The sequence below is a fragment of the Notamacropus eugenii genome, chromosome 2 (assembly GCF_028372415.1).
Source record: "Notamacropus eugenii isolate mMacEug1 chromosome 2, mMacEug1.pri_v2, whole genome shotgun sequence".
Lineage (NCBI taxonomy): Eukaryota > Metazoa > Chordata > Mammalia > Diprotodontia > Macropodidae > Notamacropus > Notamacropus eugenii.
This window is the reverse complement of record NC_092873.1, coordinates 436,551,556-436,571,769: the sequence shown is the minus strand read 5'-3', so window position 1 is coordinate 436,571,769 and position 20,214 is coordinate 436,551,556. Positions and strand designations below refer to the sequence as shown.

General features: G+C 40.8%; 1 long non-coding RNA gene across 2 annotated transcripts; it reads left to right on the top strand.

Moving 5' to 3' along the window:
* The first annotated feature begins 2,880 nt into the window (after positions 1–2,880).
* Positions 2,881–14,243, top strand: LOC140529459 (uncharacterized). 2 transcript variants are annotated; one of them, XR_011975563.1, is made up of 3 exons: positions 2,881–3,065; positions 12,815–12,860; positions 13,610–14,243. It is a non-coding gene; the product is annotated as an uncharacterized lncRNA (long non-coding RNA). The 2 variants fall into 2 exon arrangements; XR_011975562.1 differs by lacking the exon at positions 2,881–3,065 and adding an exon at positions 6,388–6,494.
* Positions 14,244–20,214: the final 5,971 nt, after the last annotated feature.

Sequence of the window (20,214 nt, the reverse complement as noted above, 5' to 3'; positions counted from 1 at the left end):
ATATGACACAGTTATGGTCAAGGTCAACATACTAATTCATAATGATTTTCTGATATAGAGTGAAAGGCCTACGTGTGACTTGACTGTATTAGGATACATTGCCAACAAAATTTTATTTATTTAATCTCTATCTGGCTAGCTAGATTGGTCCACATTTCATAAACAAGTTTTCACTTTGAAAACAAAATTTATGGAGCAAAATGTTGCAAGATTATGAGGAGTATTGTTTCATAAAACAGCAAAAAGTGGTTTTGCCAAGTACAAACCAGTTCACTCTCTTAATCTGTTGAATAATGGACCATACTCTTTTTCCAACTCCTTTTTCCATCTAAAATATTTGTGCTGATGGACCCACATTGGACAAACCACTTCTCATCCCTAGGTCTCAGTTTCCCCATCTATAAAATGAGGATGGCTTCCAGTTCTAGGGGCCTCATGATACTGATGCCTCAGGCTCTATGGGCTAGCTGTTCAACTGATTGTCATTGTCTGTATAATAGGTACTTTTCTTTCACTTGTTTTTTAGAGATCACAAGTTGCAAAGGGGTAACTCATGGCTCCTGGTTGTTGGAAATCTTTTCTTCTCTTTTTGGGGTGCAGCTTCTTTGCCAATTTCCTTGTGGAATCATGAATCTATATCCAGTCTGTCCTTGGTTCCTAATGCAGACATTGACATCAGCTGATTTTGGGGTGTTGCTAGGATGCCAATGGGAATATGGGAAGTCCCAAATCTTCCAGACCCTTCAAAGCTTGAAAGACTTTGAAGGCCAAGGGTGGGAGAAAAGGGGACCTAGGTTGTAGCCCAGGTTGAGGTCTTTTCTTCCCTGTTCTCCCTTCCCCACTCCCCACTTCCCAACCAAGAAGTCCTTCCCAGGTATTTTACTGGCATTCCACACTTACTCCAATCTCTGGAATAAGTACAATTCTCAACTAGTTTGATGTTTTATAAACCATCCCCAGAGTGACCAAATTTCCTCTGCTTATCCAAATGCAATTTCTGTGCAACATCACTCCCATTCATTTGAGGACCTTTTACATTTAGTTTAAAGCCTATGGTTGACTGGCACCTGTTCTTATCTCCTTAATATATCACTTCATCATTTACCTTGCACCTTATCACTTACTTTTAGTGGGATGGGATAACTTGATTGATTTATTCAGTCAATGCTCCACCCCTGTATGGGAATGAAGAAATAGAGGCAGAGGCCCACGTATTCCCAGCTCACATATGGCCCAAGTAAGATTAGCTTATGGACTCTCTCCACTCAGAGGCTTAAATACTGCTTTCTCTCAATTACAGCCAGAAAAAAAAAAAAAAAGAGTTCAATTGCCTACTTAGAGGTCTTTTGTATTCATGCTTAGTTACTACATAACAGTCATCAAAAAGTCCCTTTCTTCACCACACAGTTAGCAGAGGACACAATCACTGAATACTTGTGCATGTTCCAAAGTCCAGGTTGGGATTTAGCCAGGCTAAGCACACTGAACATGCTCATCAGGGCTGACTTCTCATTGGTCAGTCCATCTTAATACTAGAATGTGGGGGTACAGTCTATGCTGTAGGAATTTAACAAGAGGAGATCAGCTGTGGGGATGATAATGATAGATTGGGGGAAACTGAGGATTTGGGGGCTAACATCTGGTTTGAAGTATCCTGTAATAAATATCCCATCATACACTCTGCATTCCAGGCAAACTAGGTAACGATGTATATACAGTGAACTTCATCTCCCATATCCATATCTTTGTATTGCCTGGAATATATGCCCTCCTCCCTTCTGCCTTTTAGAAACCCCTGCTACCTTTAATGCCCAGTTCAAGTGCTACTTTTTACATAAAGCCTTTCCTGATCTCTCAGTCATTAAGTGTTCCTTCTCAGTAAATGGTTTGTAAACATTTGTACATATTTTGTATTTATTGTGTGCATGTTGTTTTCACTCAGTGGAATACAAATAAGCTCCTTGGGGGCAGGAATTGCTTTGCTTTTTATTTTTATATCCCCAGTAACCAGCAGAGTGCCTGGTACAAAGTAGGCTAATAAATAAATGAATGCCTGCGGAATAAGGGAATAATTTAATAGCTAACACAGGAAAGAATTTTCTCAGGGTTTTTATAGGATCACAGAATTCAGAGTGAGAAGGGGCCTGAGAGAAGACCTAGCAGAAATACTTGTGTTGTGGTTTGTTCTTTATTCTCAAAGAGAACCATGATATCAAGTAGATGTTGTCATGACTTGCAAGTGAAGTGGATTTAAGTGAGGGAGGGCTGTGCAAAGTCACCAGCCTCACTTTCTCCTCCAGAGCCATCTGGGTCAGGGGCCAGATATAGATCAGGAAGACTGGAGATGACCCAGTGAGTAGGTTATAACACAGTACGTGCCAGACACATAGCAGATGTTTAATAAATGTTTATTGACTGACTAATTGATTTGACAGGTAAAAAAAATGAAGCCACAAAAGAAGTGACTTATCTAAGATCACATAGGTAGTAAATAGCAGAGTTGAGATTTGAACCCAAGTCTTCTGACTTCCAACTCAGTGTTCTTTCCTACATACAATACTTCCTGATTTCTGACATCTCTGAAGAGTCTGGAGTTTGTGAATGGAGAAAATGAGATGTCTAGGGTTCTGTGTGGAATTCCCACAAGATCCAAAGACATCACGAAGAAAGAAGGAAGAGGTTTGAAGCTAGGATGGGAAGGAATGAAACAGAATGGGAAGAGTCCAGGACAGTTAAGAACCAGAAGTACTGACAGGGTACTGGGAAGGTGAAAGAAGGAACTTTCAAGGTGAGTTGGCCAAGGGAAGTGAGACCCAGAGGAAAGTGAAAGGTAGTAACTGCTTTGTGAACACAGAACTCACTCTGTTGTGCAGGGGAGGAAGGACGTGGAGTTCTTCCTTTTCAATCAGAGCACACACAAGTCCTGGGGTTCACAACTCCTCATGGTTCCTTTCAGCAAAGATAAGAAGAACGGACAGTGGAGAAAGGGAGAGAACTATGGACAAAAAAGGACCAGGGGAATCCAAGTTGTTGCTCCAATGCTCCCAGCAAAGAAAAGGAAACAAGTAAGCTGAATTAGTGTCTCCCAGGGATCTCTTCATCACTTCCATCCTATGAGGAAGGAGAACATCTTAGATGTTCTAAGACGAGGAGAGGAGAGAAAGGGAGAGAAGAGAAGAGCTGGAATAGGGAAGACAACTAAAGCTATAAGGCATCTGGGAATGAGAGAAGGAAATAGGTGGGATGATATAACCCTGCAGCAATGCAAATTTTAATGAATTTCATATCTCCTCCTTGTTCTCCAAAAACCAAGTAAGGATAACTGGGCGGAAGTGGGGTGGGGTGCTGAATAGGAAGGAAAGGAGAAAATGGAGGGAGTAAGAAAGAGGTAAAAAGGAGAAACAAGGAGGAGGAGGAGTGGGAGGAAAGTAATTGAGGCGGGGAAGAGAACTGACTGGAGGAGGAGGAAGGGAAAACAGAGGAAGGGAGGAGGGAAGAGGAGGGAGACCTCAAGAAGGAAGAAAGTGGGGAGAGGGATGACAGTAAAAGAGAAGAGAGGAAAGATGGAGGAGGTGAAAAGATGAAGGAGAGAAGGAGAACAGGAAGTGGGGGGCAAAGAGAGAAAGGAAAGTAAGGAGAAAGGGAGGAAAGAGAGAAAGGGAAAGGGAAAAGAGAAAGGGAAGAAAATTAAAATGGGGAGATGTGGTGAAAAACAACATGGAAGAGAAGAGAGGGAAGAGAGGGGGGAAAATAAAAAGATGAAAAGGAAGAGGAGAGAGGGAAATCAGTCTGTGCCAGAAAAGAATTCAAGGGTATCAGCCTCCAAGAACCAAATTATCCCTTCTATTGAAAAGCTCAGAAAGCGGGAGGGCCATTACACATCAGAGCTGCAAAATATATTTGGCTCGACCTCTCCCCTCTGTCCCTAGGGGTTTCTCTTTCCCGCCCTCCTTCCCATTTCCCCCCTCCCTCCCACCCACCCCATCCCTCTTTCTGTCTAGAACAAACAGAAGGGAGGGTGGTAGCCTGCCCAGAGAGCTACTGCAGAAGGTGCCCTGGCAGGATGAGTGATGCTAATAATATAATAGTGCTAATAACAACGAGCTGTGTGTACATAGTACCTGCCTCTAAGGAGCTCAAAGCACTTTGTCATAAGGACTTCCAGCAGCCAGAGGTTTCTCCATCCTCCGCTGAGGAAAAAGGGATTGAACTGCAGCATGAGGGACAGCAGTTAGATAGAAGAAAGAACTTCCTCCTGGTTATTCCCTCTTAGAACAGGCTAGGGGTAGGGGTTTTTTTCTGGGGATTTTAAAAAAGGAGATGAGTTATCCAGATTGGTTGGGATGCCAGCCACGCATCTCTTATCCTTCTCCTGGTGCCTGGGCAGGTTTCTGTGTGCTGGTTTACCCAGCATTCTGACAGCCAGGAAACAATCAGCCAAAGCTACCCCATGACCTTGCCCAAAAAACATGTTTTGCTTTTTGTCTTCATTCTGTGGTTTGGCTCAGACCAGGACCCCAAATTTCCTTTACCTGAATGTTTCAGCTGTAGTATCACAGTTTCCAGTCTGTTGCTCCTCTGTCCTTGGAGAGAATGGGGCATCCCGATTTGGGGCCCTGAGATCAAGATGACAATTTTTCTGGACTCTGGGACTGGGCAAAATGGTCACTCTCAGATCACCCCAATTCCAAGATCAGGCATACATTGAGTCTAAGATGATGAGCAGAGTGGAGAAGGTGAGGTTCAGGTCACTGTTATTTTTCTTATCCCCATCCCTTTCCAGAAGAGTATATATCTGATAGCTTCAACAAATGTCAACTTGAGACATTGAACTTACATATCCTGTAGGTCCAATGTAATTCAACTTGAGACATCCTGAAGATGCCATTCAGGAACTGTCTAATTTGTGCAAAGCACAATGTTAGGCACAAATCTAATGGAGGAGACTGGCCTTTGAGAGAGGGTGTCCAGTCTTGTCTGTGGACTGTACTGGTGGGATGAGGTATTGGCTCAGCCAGGGGAGGGGAGATTGTGTGGCAGCATTGACTGTCTTCTCTAACTCCTCATGGTTTCTGTTATTTCCACTCTTGGTTTGGGTTTCCAGCTGACAGTTTCATAGCCAGTGTAAACACAAAGAAGGAAACACACTGTCTCTTGGCAAAACAGACTCAAAACAATACCTTTCCATCCTTCCAGTGCCTCTTCTGTTCCCAAACTCCAATGAAAAATGTGTTTATCCTATTTTAATGTGTACTTGAGGTCAGACTGTGTGTGCAGATACTCATCTACTGGCGTTGGTATTACCTGTGTTTGACTGTCTGCTAATGGGGTTTAGGGCTGGGACGTAGGGGTGGGGGAGGAGGGAGGGAAGGAGGGAGGGTGGTGACCAAGTCTTTCAGCTTGTTTGGTACAGAACCACTCAGGCGTTCATCACCACCCCCATATATACACATGTCCTCCAAGCACTCTCCCTATTGTGAAGATCTTTCTGGAAACTAAAAGGGAAGTGGAAGGTGGAGATACAAGTCTTACACTTGGGAAGTTCCCAATCTAATGCAAAGATGAAATCTCTTCTAGGAACCACAATTAACACAGGACAAAAGGAGGTCTTTCCCCAGGGGTTTGACAGCAGGTGGACAGAAAGGGACTTTTCCCATGTCTTGACCTGGGGTAAGGAGAATGATTTCTCCCCAGTGGGACACAATTCACCTCCCAATCCTCTGGTGCTTTGCACTATAAGGGGCCCCATGCCATCCCACCTCTTCAAGGATGAAGGATGAACACCTGGATAGCAACCGTAGCCTTGTTCAGTAGGATGGTCCTCCATGCTTCTCCTTCCCCCCCTACTCCGACTGTTCTGTCCCAGGCTCAAATATTCCCAGTGTCAGCTCTGTCCCTGCCCTCAGAGAGCTCCCAGGATGATGCAGTAAGACAGTTGCTGTTCTCAGGGAGCTCATGATCTGATGGGGGGAGACGGTCTAATGGGGTTGACAGTGTCTTCCCTCAAAGTACTCCCAATTAAATATGAAATATAAGTCACAGCCATAGAAAATCCATTTTAAGACTTAGAAATACATAGCAGTGAATGAATTATTTACAAACCCTGAGCACGTGTTCAGAATGACAGGGATGTTGTCAAAGCTAGATGAGTTGTTCCCTAGCAAAGAGGGCTGGAAGTTATTTTTTTTTTGAGAATGCTCATGATTGCAAGTGTTTTATTAGAGATAGAGGTCTGACAGTGCAGAGTTCGGATGGAGGAGGGATCCTTACTGATGGGCAGGTCCAAAGTGACCCCAGCCACAGATGGCTGCCACATGTAACCAGCAAGGGGGGAGGGGAAGGTTGTTATTCCCTGTCCTCTTTTTCTGGAGAAGCAGGGGGCCCAGGGAGGGGAGGAGGTTAATTCCTCCCCCTTGGAGGGGAATTGGCTGGTGCCAGAGCCCAACAGCAATGAGACTGGAGACAGGAGGAGGGGCCTGAAGAGGAGCTAGCAGGTTTGTGGTTTTGGTCTCTGGCTGCTTCCCTTCCCCTCAGCAAAGGAGGGAGCCAGGGTACATACCAACCCAGTAGCTTGTCCAGGCTTGAGTGGGGGGGGGGGGGGTTGGGGGGGAGGTTGGGGGAGGGGAGGGTTGGGAGGAAGAGAAGGGAAATGTTGCCCAGCTTTCAGCCCTATGGATCTCACTTCTCTGTGCTGAAAGTTTGGGTTTTTAGGGTCAGTTGGCCTGTCTCCCCAAATAATAATGCTTCATATTTCTATATCACTTGGAGATTACAAAGCACTTCCTCATGAAAACTCTAAGAGGTATTGTCCATATTATTATTCCCATTTTACAGATGAAACTGATGAGATTGAGACTAAGGGAAGTTACATGACTTGCCCAAGGTCACATAGTTTGTGAATGTTGGAGCTGGGGTTTGAAGGCAAGTCTCTTGACTCCAAGGCTAACACTCTTTTTATTGAACCTCACTCTCCCTCATTAGGCAAATCTCAACCTGACATACTGAACTGTGCAATGGGTAATGAGTGGGACAGAGCTGCTAGGTGGAGAAGTAAATAGAATGCCAGTCCTGTAGGCAGGAAGACCTGAGTTCATATCTACCCTCAGACACTTACTAACTGAGTGACCCTGGGCAAGTCCCTTAACCCTGTTTGTCTCAGTTTCCTCATCTATCAAATGAGCTGGAGAAGGAAATGTCAAACCACTTCAGTGTCTTAGCCAGGAGAATCCCAAATGGGTTCATGAAGAGTCAGAAATAAGTGAACAACAACAACAAAATGGGTGGGTGGGAACGGGATCAGGGAAGCAGAAGATGGAAAAGGTGGCGGGTCTGCCGAAGTAGGTCAAAGGTCTGTTATTTACTGATTGTCATCTCTGCCGCCTAGAGTTAGGAAGTTCCCTTTCCCTTGCTTTCAATCCTGCACTCCTTTCCTTTTTCTCATTAGTTTTGTTTATTTAGCATCTACTAGGAGAGGACACAACCAGGGATATGCAGAAAGGAAAGCCATCGTGCCTGCCTGCTGCGAGCTTCTGTTCAGTCAACAAGCATTTATAAGCACTTTTAAGTTATAACTAACTTTATCAATTATTTATTATAAATTATAAATATTGATTAGATTTATATAAAATACATAATTAATACAGACAATATATATTTGTACAGACATATAAATACTATAAATTATAAGTAACTACAAATTACTTGTAAATTATAAATATATTTATATATAATGTCATGTATTATACCACATAATCAACATATGCAATACATTGTATATTTATATAGAAATATAGACATTATGTACATAAAGTATAAGTAACTTTATAAATTACTTATACTTGATAAGTAATTTGTTGTATTAATTATTCAATATTGATAATATTATAATAATAAATATTTGGCACTTTAAGGCTTCCAAAGCTACTTCTATTTATTATCTCATTTGTCATGATGGAGTACCCCCTACGGGCCAGCTCCTTTCCTAGTTACCGAGGACATGAAGACAACTGGGAGATGGCTTTTGTCCTTAGGGATCTTACATTCTAATGTGTACATATGTAAGAACAGCAACCCCTGATGACCGGGATGTGGCAGCCACAAGGGCTCTGAGTGGTACAGCTCTTCCTGGGCTAGCCAGACATTGTAGCATAAGGTTATGCAGAATATATTCAAATTAAATACAAACTAGTTTTCTAAGTAAGGGCACAAACAGTTGGAGGGGATTCAAAAAAGTTTCTTATAGAAGGGGATCCTTCCAGTTTGTGTAACCCAACATATATATGAAAATATTGCTAACTACCTCAGACCCTGCCAGATGAATTGCAAAGTCAGTAAGCATTATAATGTAGATAAAAGAAAGAGATCTCTGGGAATGGGGTGATTTGGAAAGGAGGCAATTTTTACACACCTTCCAGGTGTGTCAGATGGAAGTAAGGAGAATGGATGAGAAAAAGAAGACAAAGAAGGAGGAAGAGGAGGAGGAGGAGGAGAAGAAGAAGAGGTAGAAGAAGAAAAAGAAAAAGGAGGAGGAGGAGAACAAGGAGAAGGAGAAGGAGGAGGAGGAAGAGGAGGAAGAAGAAGAAGAAAGAGGAGGAAGATGAGGAGGAGGAGGAGGAAGAAGGAGAGAAGAAGAAAAAAAGAAGTAGAAGAAGGAGGAGGAGAAGAGGAGGTGGAGAGAAAGAGGAAAAGAGGGGAAGGATCTCATCTGGGCCTTAGGTGGCATGTTAACTTCTCATATTAACTAGATGCTAAGCTCTGTTGTTTTGAAACTGCTGCAGGACCACAAGTATTATTAGCAGCCTAAATTTAGCAGCTTACTGCTGGGACAAAACCCATGTCATCTCCACCCTCATCATGACTATGGACTCTAACTGCACTTTGAAGGTTGTTTCAGCTGCCCAACCTGTGAGTCATTAGAATAGGCCAGAAAATTAGGCCCAGGGCCCAGATAAGCAGATTTTGTTTAACTCCACCCTTCAAGAATCCTACTCAGTTACAAAAGGGGCACTGGCCTCATGTACATTTCCTACTCCCACCCTTTCTTCTCTTTCACCTCCACTTCATCCAATTACTCCAGCTGCTTTCCTACTCCTTCATCTCCTTCAAAAACATAGCTACCAATTTGTCTAACTGCAGCAAATGCACCCAAAGGAGCACTCCCACATCTCACTTCCAGATCCTTTGAATCTGGAAAAGAGATGGATTCTCATCTCCTCTACTTCTCTTCTAACCTTCACTGAGTTCCTCCTCTGAACTTCTTGGGGTTGTACACTACCCAGTAGCATTATTTCCTATTTCAGGAGTGTGTACAGCATGGTATAATGAATGGAATTTCTGATGGAGACAGCCCAGAAGCCTGAACCCAAGAGTCTTGGGATTAGCAATACTTCCAGCTCAATGCTCTTGGCCATGATCCTGGGAAGCAACAATAGTGGAGGTTCTGCCTGGCACCTACTACTCCAGGTGCTCCACAGTCATGGATGCTAAAGATCCAGAAAAGAGACTTCTCGACATCATCAAATGACTCATCAGAAACTGATAGGATTTTATCAATGGAAATGACATTAAGAAGAGGCATTGCCATCTGTTTTGCTCCTGTGCCCTAAAGACCATGGGACTCTTCCTTTGGAGTTTCAGCTGAAACTTTCCTTATATGTTGTCTTCTACTTTAAAATGTGAGCTCCTTGAGAGAAGGGACTATTTTACATTTCTATATGCATCTCCAGTGCTTAGAACAGTCCTTTATACACAATAAGCACCTAACAAAAGCTTTATTCAGAGAGACAGACATAGATTATATGTGTGTGTATACACATACATCTATAGAACATATATAATATAATAATATATAATACATGTGGAGAGAGAAAAAGGGAGGGAGGGAGGGAGAGAGAGAGAGAGAGAGAGAGAGAGAGAGAGAGAGAGAGAGAGAGAAAGAAATCAAGAAGACCTGAGTTGGAGTCCTGCCTCTGAGAAATACAGTCTGTGTAACCTTGCACAGTCACTTAAATCTTTCAGTGCCCTGCACCAGTGGTCTCTAATTTTTTTTAAATCTTATGCCCCTATCAGTAAAAAATACCTAGAGTAGCAATATCTAAGACAGGGTGGTCAACAGTGTCAAATGCTGCAGAGAGGCCAAGAAGACTGAGGATTAAGAAAGGACTATCAGAGTTGGCAATTAAGAAATCATTGACAACTTTGAAGAGTGTCAGGCCTAGAGGCCTAAGGGCTACCCGAGTCTTTCCTTACCTGTCACAGGTCTTCGGCTGGCCAAACCAGATAAACATATGAGAGAAGAGACTTTCCAGAGTCGAACAAGGGTTAGGCTTTATTCAGGGTCTTGGTTACATGTGCAGGGGGAATTCTTCCTCAGGAGAGAGGAGTCCTCCTCCCAAGGAGGCAAAGATCTTACAGTAACAGGATGGAAGTGGGAGTGGGAGAGCGGAGAGGGAAGAGGGGAGAGGGAAGAGGGGCCTTCTGTCCTCTAAGGGCCCCTCAGCGCTAAGAGCGTCTTCAGGCTTTCCTGACCCTACTTAAGCTCTCTCACCGCATAGTTTGCACGTGAATACCAGGCGTGCTCTCAGCCTTTTAGATAGTCAACAATAGGTGTGCTCAGACCCTGGGCCAATCTCAAGGGTGGGATGGTCTCCCCAGCATGTATCCCACAGAGAAGAGACGGAGATGCACGAGATAGCCCATGTCTCACTCCTCAATTCCCAGCTATTCCCTGGGGGGCCTCATGAGAACTCTAAGGTTTAGAAGTCCTCACTTTTACCTGCCTGAGACTGTCCACATGGAACTGAGCTTACACCCCCAACAGAAGAGAACGGTTTTAGTGAAGCAAGAAGTCAAGGGCAATAAAGAGGTTGGAAACCTGGGAGACTGGAATATGGTGGTACCCTCAATGGAAGTAGGGAGATTTGGAAGAGAGGGAGAAAAGTAATATAATTGAAAGCCATCTATTTTGGTTGTCCTGTGTTACTCACTCTTTTCCACCAAAAGATGAAAAGGATGGGGAAAGTTACTCACCATCTATTGCTTTGGAATATGTAGCTCATGAACGTCCTGATCAGGGAATAGGGTGTGGGTATGGTGAGTGTGGGGTAGAATCACCAACAGGAAGGAAGATGAGTGACAATTTATTTTTCCACCCTCTACTGGTTGATTGTACATCACTTGGAGTCAAGCCATGGCCCTGCATTTTGAAGATTACTTCCCAAGGCAATTGTCTAAGAGGCCATAGGTTACTGAAAAGGTGCTGATCTACATAAGAAGATAGAATTTCCTGTTCCAATGAAATCATAATTCCAGTTTCTATCCCCATGTCACCAATGCTAGACTATAAGCTTCTTGAAGACAGAAACTTTGTCATGTACTTCTTTGTATTACTCAGAGTTCTTGCCTGAGCTAGGTGCATAGTAGTCATCCAAAGAATACTTGGCAAATTACTAAGTAGAAGGAGAGAATATATGTGTACTTTCCAATTACAGCCTGACAACAATAGACATTCTTCATCATCATTGTCATCATCCATATTAAATAATGGTAATAGCAAGAATTTGTAATTATTATATAATAAATAGGTTGAAAGAAACATTTAGCACTTTATATAAAGCATTTTGATATCTCATTCTATTACCATCCCTACCCCCAAATCCTATGGAGTTGACAAGAATCAGATCTGCTGGCTTCCAGTCAAGATGTCAATAAACAACTCTAAAGATGGATGTTGTAGGATTTTAGAGCTTTTTAACAGGAAAGGACTATAGAATTCATCACCACCTTCTTCATTTTTGCAAATGTTGACATTGAGGCATAAAGAAGAGGAAATAAGTAATAAAAAGGAATTAGTTGAGGAAGAGAAAATGGTGGAAAATTATGGGGAAAGTGACCAACAAACAAGGAAGAAAATGCTAGGCATAGTTCAACATTTCCCTAGACTTTACCAGAATGGATTTCATGTAACTTAGAGGAAAGGCAGATAGGATCCTATGGACTAAAAAGGATCTTAGAGATTATAATCCAATTTTCTTGTTTTATGTACGAAGAAACTGGGGCCCAGAGAGGTAAAATGTCTTGTTTAAGAATATATAGATATTTAGAATTGTATGTATGTGTATGCAATTGGAATTATATAGAATTAGAGAGTATTAAAGCAGGAGAGGACATTGAATGTTCTCTGGTCCAATCTACTTTTTAGTTGAAGAATTGAAAATCTGAGAAGCGAAATGAGGTTGACAGACATAGAAAACTACTTCTTTTCCTACCCATCTTCCAAAATATTGCTATTGAGTAATCTTTTTTCTTCTCATTGATACTTAAATCTTTATTTTCTTTCATATTATTAGTTTCCTTGACTTTTCTTTTTCTCTCACATTCATTTTGTTGTCCAATTTCTTGTATGCTTCATGGTATTCTTTCTTTCTACTGTATTTTATACTGTTGTCATCATCTTGACAAGGAAGAAAACAGGAAATTTTTTCAAGTAATATTTTGTATTATGGTTTTGCCACCATAGAGTTGACTAAAAGATGTAGACAATATAAGATTCCATAGTGCTTATTGTTCATTGACTACTAAAGAACCAGTTTGATTTTGTAGAGTAAAATGTGATATTAAAAATCCTCTTCCAACAAGGTGACTCCATCAAACTTATTCAAGATTCCTCAAAAGTTCAACCAAATCAACAAGTATTTATTTATTAAGTTCAATGACAAAGATAATCTTTTTTTGGACAACCCCCTGACCATTAGTGAGATAAGGCATGAAATAAAGATACCTCTGCTTACTAAAAATTTTCACTATTGTTATGAAGGTGATGCAGTTCAGAGTCCAAGTTGAAGAAGGATTTCTTACAGAAGGTAAGAACTTTCAGATGGTCCTCTTTAGATAACATTGTTCTAATTACATCATGCCCTGGAACATAGCCTTCTTGATAGTATCGATTACCACTAAAAAAGAAAAAAAAAAAGAGTTTGGCCAAACCATCCACATTGGAAAAAATAAGTGGATGAAGATGTTGCTATTGTACATGTTATGACAAGTAGTTAGATGAATAACATATAGAGTTTATCTTTCAATATGTATGTATACATATGTGTGTGTATATATAATTGTACATATACATATGTGTGTTTATAAATATGTTTGTACATGTATATAACGTATGTTTCTGGGCATAATACATATATTTGACAAACTAGCAAGAAAATGACAAGAATTTAAGGCAAGAACTGAACAAGAATTGAACAGCCAAATGGATTGTCTTTGGGAAATTATAAAGTTTTCTTTATTGACCCCAAACTTCTACTAGAAACAAAGGTCCATCTTTTTTGCTACCAATATTCTATTGTCAGTATCAAAGGACTGCTAGTCAAAGAACATGATTTCTGAAGAATTAAAATCAAATATTATCCAGAGGTCAACAAACAGGTGTATGGTGGATGTAAGCAGTCTGCAATTCATAGTCAATAAGGAACTGTGGAGATCTGGAGTAAGGAGATGTCATCAAAGAAATATATGATTAAAAAAATAAAAAATAGAGACTTGTCATGAAGCAAGGCTAAGATAACCAAGGAATGACCAATGTACTTCATTTATTTCCTCACAGTGTCAAAAAGAAGCAAGGAAAGTCCCTAAAAGTTTGACTGGAACCACCATGGATATGACCATGAGCATGGACAAGAGTCCCAAAGGCGGAGCAGGCATGGATCGGTTTCAATCTACTTCATTAGAAGAAAGAACCACATCAGTATATTCATAAATCTATGTGTGTGTTGAGTGATCACCTAAATCCTTTAAGATATTTCTCAAATCTCCCAGGGTTCTGGAACTCTGTTTAGAACGGATTTTCCCTTTTATTTTGAGTTCTCATTTCTATCCCTTTGGACACTTTGTTCCATAAGAATACTTCAATAAAGAAAGGGCTTTTCTTTACCTAAAGGAAAGAGAGAGAGATACTATTAAGAAATATTAGACCTATAACATTTAACTCTTCTATCTTACTTTACTGTTGATTAGGCGATGACTTCTTGTGGCAGGAACTGCGAATATTATAACTGGCCCAACTTGTAAGCACCTTCTCAATACTCAGAGGATTTGTGATGACCTGAGATTTGAAGTCATCAATCTAAACCAGGTGATTTAACTAAAGTTGTCAAAATACAAGGAATTTCCCTTTACTGTAGTTACTAAGCTCTTCCCTATTAAACTGCAAGCATTTCCAATACAACATATTCAAATGATTTGTCTTGTTCATCTTTGTATATTTCAATGTCTGGTATAGTGCCTTTAAAGGGAAGCAGTGATCAGTATAAGTCAGCATGGGTTCATTAAGAACAAGTCAAACTAACATAAACTTCCTTTCTCCCTTCCTCTCTCCCTTTTTCTTCCTTTCTTCCTTCCTTCCTTCTTTCCTTTCTTGGACAGTGTTATTAGTCTAGTTGATCAGGGACATGTTACAGATATAGTATAACAAATCATGCAACAGTCTTTCACAGTATTCTTATAGAAAACTTAGAGAGATGGGAGTTGGGTTGTAGTACAGATAACTGGATTCATAATTGCTTGAATGAGTGGACTCAGAGAACAGTGACTAATGAGCTCCCATCAGCCTAAAGAGAAGCAGCTCATGGGAATGAGTCATGGCTCTGTCTTGGGTCCTGTTATGTCCAACATTTTTGTGAATTATTTGAATTAAGACTTGATGGCAGAAGTATTATATTTCTAGATGTCAAGAAACTGAGAGAGAAAGGTAACATATTGGGTGACAGAATCAGAATCTGAAGAAGTTCATGATTTACCTGTAAAGCTTGCAGTTTTGAGGCAAACAACAAAACAATAAAACCTACTATGCCAACTTGTTTCTTTGCTTCTCCAAGGTACCTGTGAGCTATCCTTCCAATATATTCAATCATTTGTCATTGACCAAGGATATAACACTTGGAGTACTAATGGTCAAAACTTTTTTGGCCATAACAACCCATGAAATAGACAAACAAACAAATACATTAAAAATGGCTTATAGTTCTGTACAGTGCCCTTTCATTTCTGTAGTAATGATGACAAAGTAGAATGAAAGGAATGAGAAGGTGCAAATAAGTCACACATATTTTAGATAGTCAATAGACTTAATGTTTATTATGTTTAGAGTACTTTAATAATCTACTCTAAACATAATATCCTTGACCAATGACCAATGTGTGAATATATCGAAAGGATGGCTCACAGGCTCTCCTTGGAGAGGCAAAGAAAAGAGTTGACAGAGAGAGTTTCATTGCTTGATTCACAGCTACAAGAAATATTATTTCATAGAATATTTCATCCCATTCTGCTGTGCCAATGATAAATATCTGCAAAAAGACCATTGTGGAAATAATTGCAGCTTATAGACCAATGTTGCTTGATTAAGTTGTAGAGAAATCCTATGACAAACTTGATATGACCTTCCAGATAAAATCAGCATTAACTCTGAACTGATGAATTCAGTTAGGAATAGGAAAAAATAAGGATAAGGATAAATATATGGGAAAATATGATTCAGGAGGAAGAAATGAGAAAGGCCAAAGCCTTGTAGATTATAAGGAATCCTCAAGTCTCTATTATAAATACTGTCTTCAGAAAAAAAAGAATTTTAAGCATTGAACATGGCAAGCACCAACTAACATCACAAGGAATGAAACTGACTACATTTTAAGAGACAAGAAAAGACTTCTTGTGATTATGGGGGTCAGATGAGTCAGGTGGCTGTGCACAGTCAGACTAATGTGTTCACCCTTCGTTGCTGAAGAAGACCATACCATCAGAGAAATAATGACATGACTTGCACTTGACTTTGTTTTGAGCGAGAGAGGGCTGTGCAGGTCACTAGCCTCACTTCTCCTCCAGAGCCATCTGAATGCAGTCATCAGGATGACTGGAGATGACCCAGGATGAGGCAATTGGGGTTAAGTGATGGGTCCAAGGTCACACAGCTACTGAGTGTCAAGTGTCTGAGGTGAGATTTGAACTCAGGGCCTTCTGACCTCCTGCACTGGTGATCTATCCACTGCAGCACCTAGCTGCCCCCTACAGTCAGACTATCAACTTGTCAGAGGTAAGATTAGAATTTATAATAAATAAGAAGGAAGCATACTAATAAGAAAAATATATGATAGACAGTTGAGATTTTACCCTGAATAATGTAAGCAAGCTGTTGGGGGGAAAAAGGAAGATGGACAACAGAAGTGACATCAACACTGACTATAATAATTTTATCTGAAAGCTAAACCAATGTGACTTAATCACCACTAAAAAAAAAAAAAGTAAGGCCTTGACTAAAGGCTCTTAATCGGCAAACATTTTATTTACTTTCTAAACAGAGAAAGATAGCTTCCAAAAACAATACTGAGTTGGAATATTAACTCATATGTAGAAGGAAGATTGATGATTATGAGTGCCATTATCTCATAAAATAGAGAGAAACAAAAATAGCCTAAGGAAAGCTTGGCAAGATATTCAACCAACTAATCATCCCAAGAGCATTCAAGCATGAGAATAGAAAGAGGACTACAAACAGAAGAAAAATGGAAAAGATTTGCAAAAACAATGAACTGCTTTCTCCCTCAAGTATAATGGAAGCACCATACTCAGAGGCTACCATTGAAGAGCTTACAAAGCGAAAGAAATGGCCCTGAAAAGAACATAGATGATAAAGATAGCCTAGTTGGATAGAAGAGATTCATGTTGGTAATGACATGGTTATAAAGGCACTGAGACCTAAGTTATAAGATGAGGGAAAGATATTAAAGGTATGGGGGCCGAGTGGGAAATCTCAGATGTAATCAGTAAGCCCCAAAATGACTAAGAGAACACAAACAACTACCAACTATCCTATTTATACAAAGTCTTTATAAGGGTTATCTACACATGGATTAAGAGCATCTTCAATGAAAGTATTAGCAGGGAACACCTTCTCACAATTAATGGAGAGATGTAGAGAACATAAGATCTTATCATGCAGACTTTTGATGACATGAAAAGCATTTGACTTGGTAAGAGAGCTATATGATACCATATATCAAGATCATTCAGGACTCTGGAAAATGTAACAGAAGTAACCCTCTTCAATGACCCTTAGATAATAAACACCAGGTGAAGCATAAAACAGGGAGGTGTATACTTGCCAAAAATCTTCATCTGTGATAGAATTGATACGGTGCAGCAACCAGGCTGAGGATAGATTTCCAGTGAATGGTGAGTACCCCAGATATTCTTGTTCATGGATGATATCATGCTGATTGCATAAACTTAAAAGACATTTCAGAACTTCTGGGAAGAGATCTGTTATCACTCAAAGAGCTTGGCTGATGTATCCGCATGGGAAATATCAAATGGATGAACAATACCTGTTGTCTAGATTTTAACATGATTCTGAATGGACAACTTATAGCGCTTGTCCAATATGTGTACATGGAATACACGCTACAGATGAGCAATGAATTGTGTTTGTCCTTTGTTGCCCAAGAAGACCATACAATCAGAGAAATGATGACATGACTTGTACTTGACTTTGTTTTGAGTGAGGGCTGTGCAGGTCACCAGCCTCACTTCTCCTCCAGAGCCATCTGAATCCAGTGACCAGATATTCATCAGGATGACTGGAGATAACCCAGGATGCACTGGAAGACCTTGGGCCCTTTAGGCCAAGGTCTTTGCAGGTACTCACTTAGGGTGAGGCAATGCTCATTCATTGAATAGGCCTGTTTAAGAAGCAGCCAGGGCATGGCCGCTTTAATGAGGCTGAAAAGGAGGAGAGTGAGCTAAATTTCGTTTGGGAAATTGCAAAGCACTCATACTGCCTATAATGTCTAAGCTTCCCATAATGCAAAGGCCCATCTTCTCAATATAAGCATTTTACCAATGTGAGACATGGAAAACCACTGCCCCTGATGAAATAAATATGAGCATCATGCGAAGAGTAATGGGAAAGTATATAATACATGTGACCAAGGAGCAACATATAACATATAAGAGGAAGAAGAATAGGAGTCAATGATGTAATCAGAGTGAGGTATGACAAAAAGAGATCTAGTCACATGCTGAGAGCAAGGGGGTGACAGTTGGACAACCCAAATGCTCCATTGGTTTACTCATGGTTTTGGGAGCTTTTGAGGAAGGCTTCCAACATGATAAGTGAAGCCCTAAGGATATGTATGCAAATTGCACAGAATGGGTAGGCATGGATTGGTTGTGATGTGTACTTTTTAGAGGGAACTCCTGAATTTATGAAAACATAGGTCGATTTAAGAGTTGAGTACTTGAGTAGATTATATGCAGGGAAGTAATACATGAAAAGCAAAAAAAACAAACCCTGGAAAGGCAGGTTGCATCCAAATTGTGAAGATTTTTAAATGCCCACAAGAAGAATTTATTTATAATTTATCCTAGAAGCAATAGAGAGTCGCTGGAACTTCAGGCAAAACTTCTACTCCCACCTGCTCCCTGGTGCTTGAGGGAAACCAGATGGGCCCCAATCTGCAAAGTCTGTACAAAAAGCTCCTTTCTATTGCCCCCTCTTTCTTCTTGGAAGCACTTTGGTAAGGAGATATCCTTGTGGGAAAGTCTAAAATCATATTAGAAGAATACAAGGATTTTCCAAAGGCAAAGGCAAGGGCGTATCTGGGTCCAGAGATCATATAGGAAAGGATAGAACACTGGCAAGAGTGCTGGGCAAACTTCATCAGTTCCATCCAGGTATTTTAGGCCTCATTCCTGTGTTGCTTTGCAAGGTAATGTGGGCCATTTTGTTCGTGTGTGTGTGTGTGTGTGTGTGTGTGTGTGTGTGTGTGTGTTTCACTGTTCTTTGCAGTTTTGTTAAGTATAGTTCCTGGGATGATTTGAAAGGGACTTGGGCAAGTTACCCAAGTGTATGATGGGAGTTAAAAAGAATTTTGTACCTATATTCAAATAATAGATTGGACAGAGAAAGTCCAAGAGATAGGGAAACAAAAAGGCAGAAGAGTTTCTTCACCTAGGTAGCTGACTGGATATAGCTGTCTGGGGACTACATTGCAAAAGAACTGAAAATAGCCCCTAGGATTATAAGCAAAAGAATTTGTCAATATCCTTCCCTCTCCAACTCCCCTCCCTTCCCGCCAGTCATGGTGGGAAGGAAACTATGTTGCCGCTGAAGACTTGCAGAAGGCAACAGAGTAGCTGCTCAGTAAAGAAGCCACATAGCAGGTGATCAGCAGGTGGCAGCAGAGAGCACTCTAGTAGAGACACCCAGCAGGTAAGCCGCAAGAGAACAGTTCAGCAGAGAAAGTCAGTAAAGATTAAGAGTCAATCATGTAGCACTGGAGACTTTACTTGCATGAGCCACTAGTATTTGCTAACCATATGTGTTCTCTATCCGTGTGCATTCATCCCTATGTGCTGTCTGGCCAATACTGTCTAAACGTGTGCCCCAAATATATGACTGTTCTTACCTGGTAGTGTGGTAAACTGTGAGAAAGTCTATTTATATTTTGTATGTGGGGAAACCCTCCTAATTTATTTTGCTATGCTGTTTTATTAATGTATTTATTAAGGTATTTGAACCAATGTGTCATCTCATTGGTCTATCAAAAGTCACTGCACGAGGCTGGAGGGGGGAGGAAAGTGTGGTGGGGTAGCTCAAGAGATGGCTTTGAGTGTATGCTGATCACAAAGTGCTGGCCAACAGTTTTATGGGGGGGGGGCATTGTGAGGAGGGCCCTCAGTACTTCATATATAGAGAAAGTGACTTAAATGATCTCCAAGGTACTTCGAGCACTATGATTCTGTTTCTATAAGTGATTCTTCAGAGAAGATGACTTAGGTCCTGGAGTTAATAAAGTGTGGTCAGGGTCTCATTGACAGAATTTTTCCATGAGGGTATTCACCTAGCAATTAAATTTTGTGCAGGTTTGAAATGAGATGAGCTTGTGCAGAAAGCTTTGTTGACAGAGAACATGTCCCTTTGGACTCTGAGGAGAGGAGTCCTGTCCTTGCCATATGACTTTGGAAAATCTCCTGCTCTCTCTGGGTCACAAAGTCTCCCCCTGTCAAATGGTGTGATGTCAGCACACTATCACTTAGCTTCTATTTATTTAGTCTATGCTGTCACCTCTTCAAGAACATGACAGTAACTGCCAGCCCTGTTCAGAGGACACTTGGAAATCTCTGTTGCCTTGGGCTGACCAAAAGGAAAGCAAT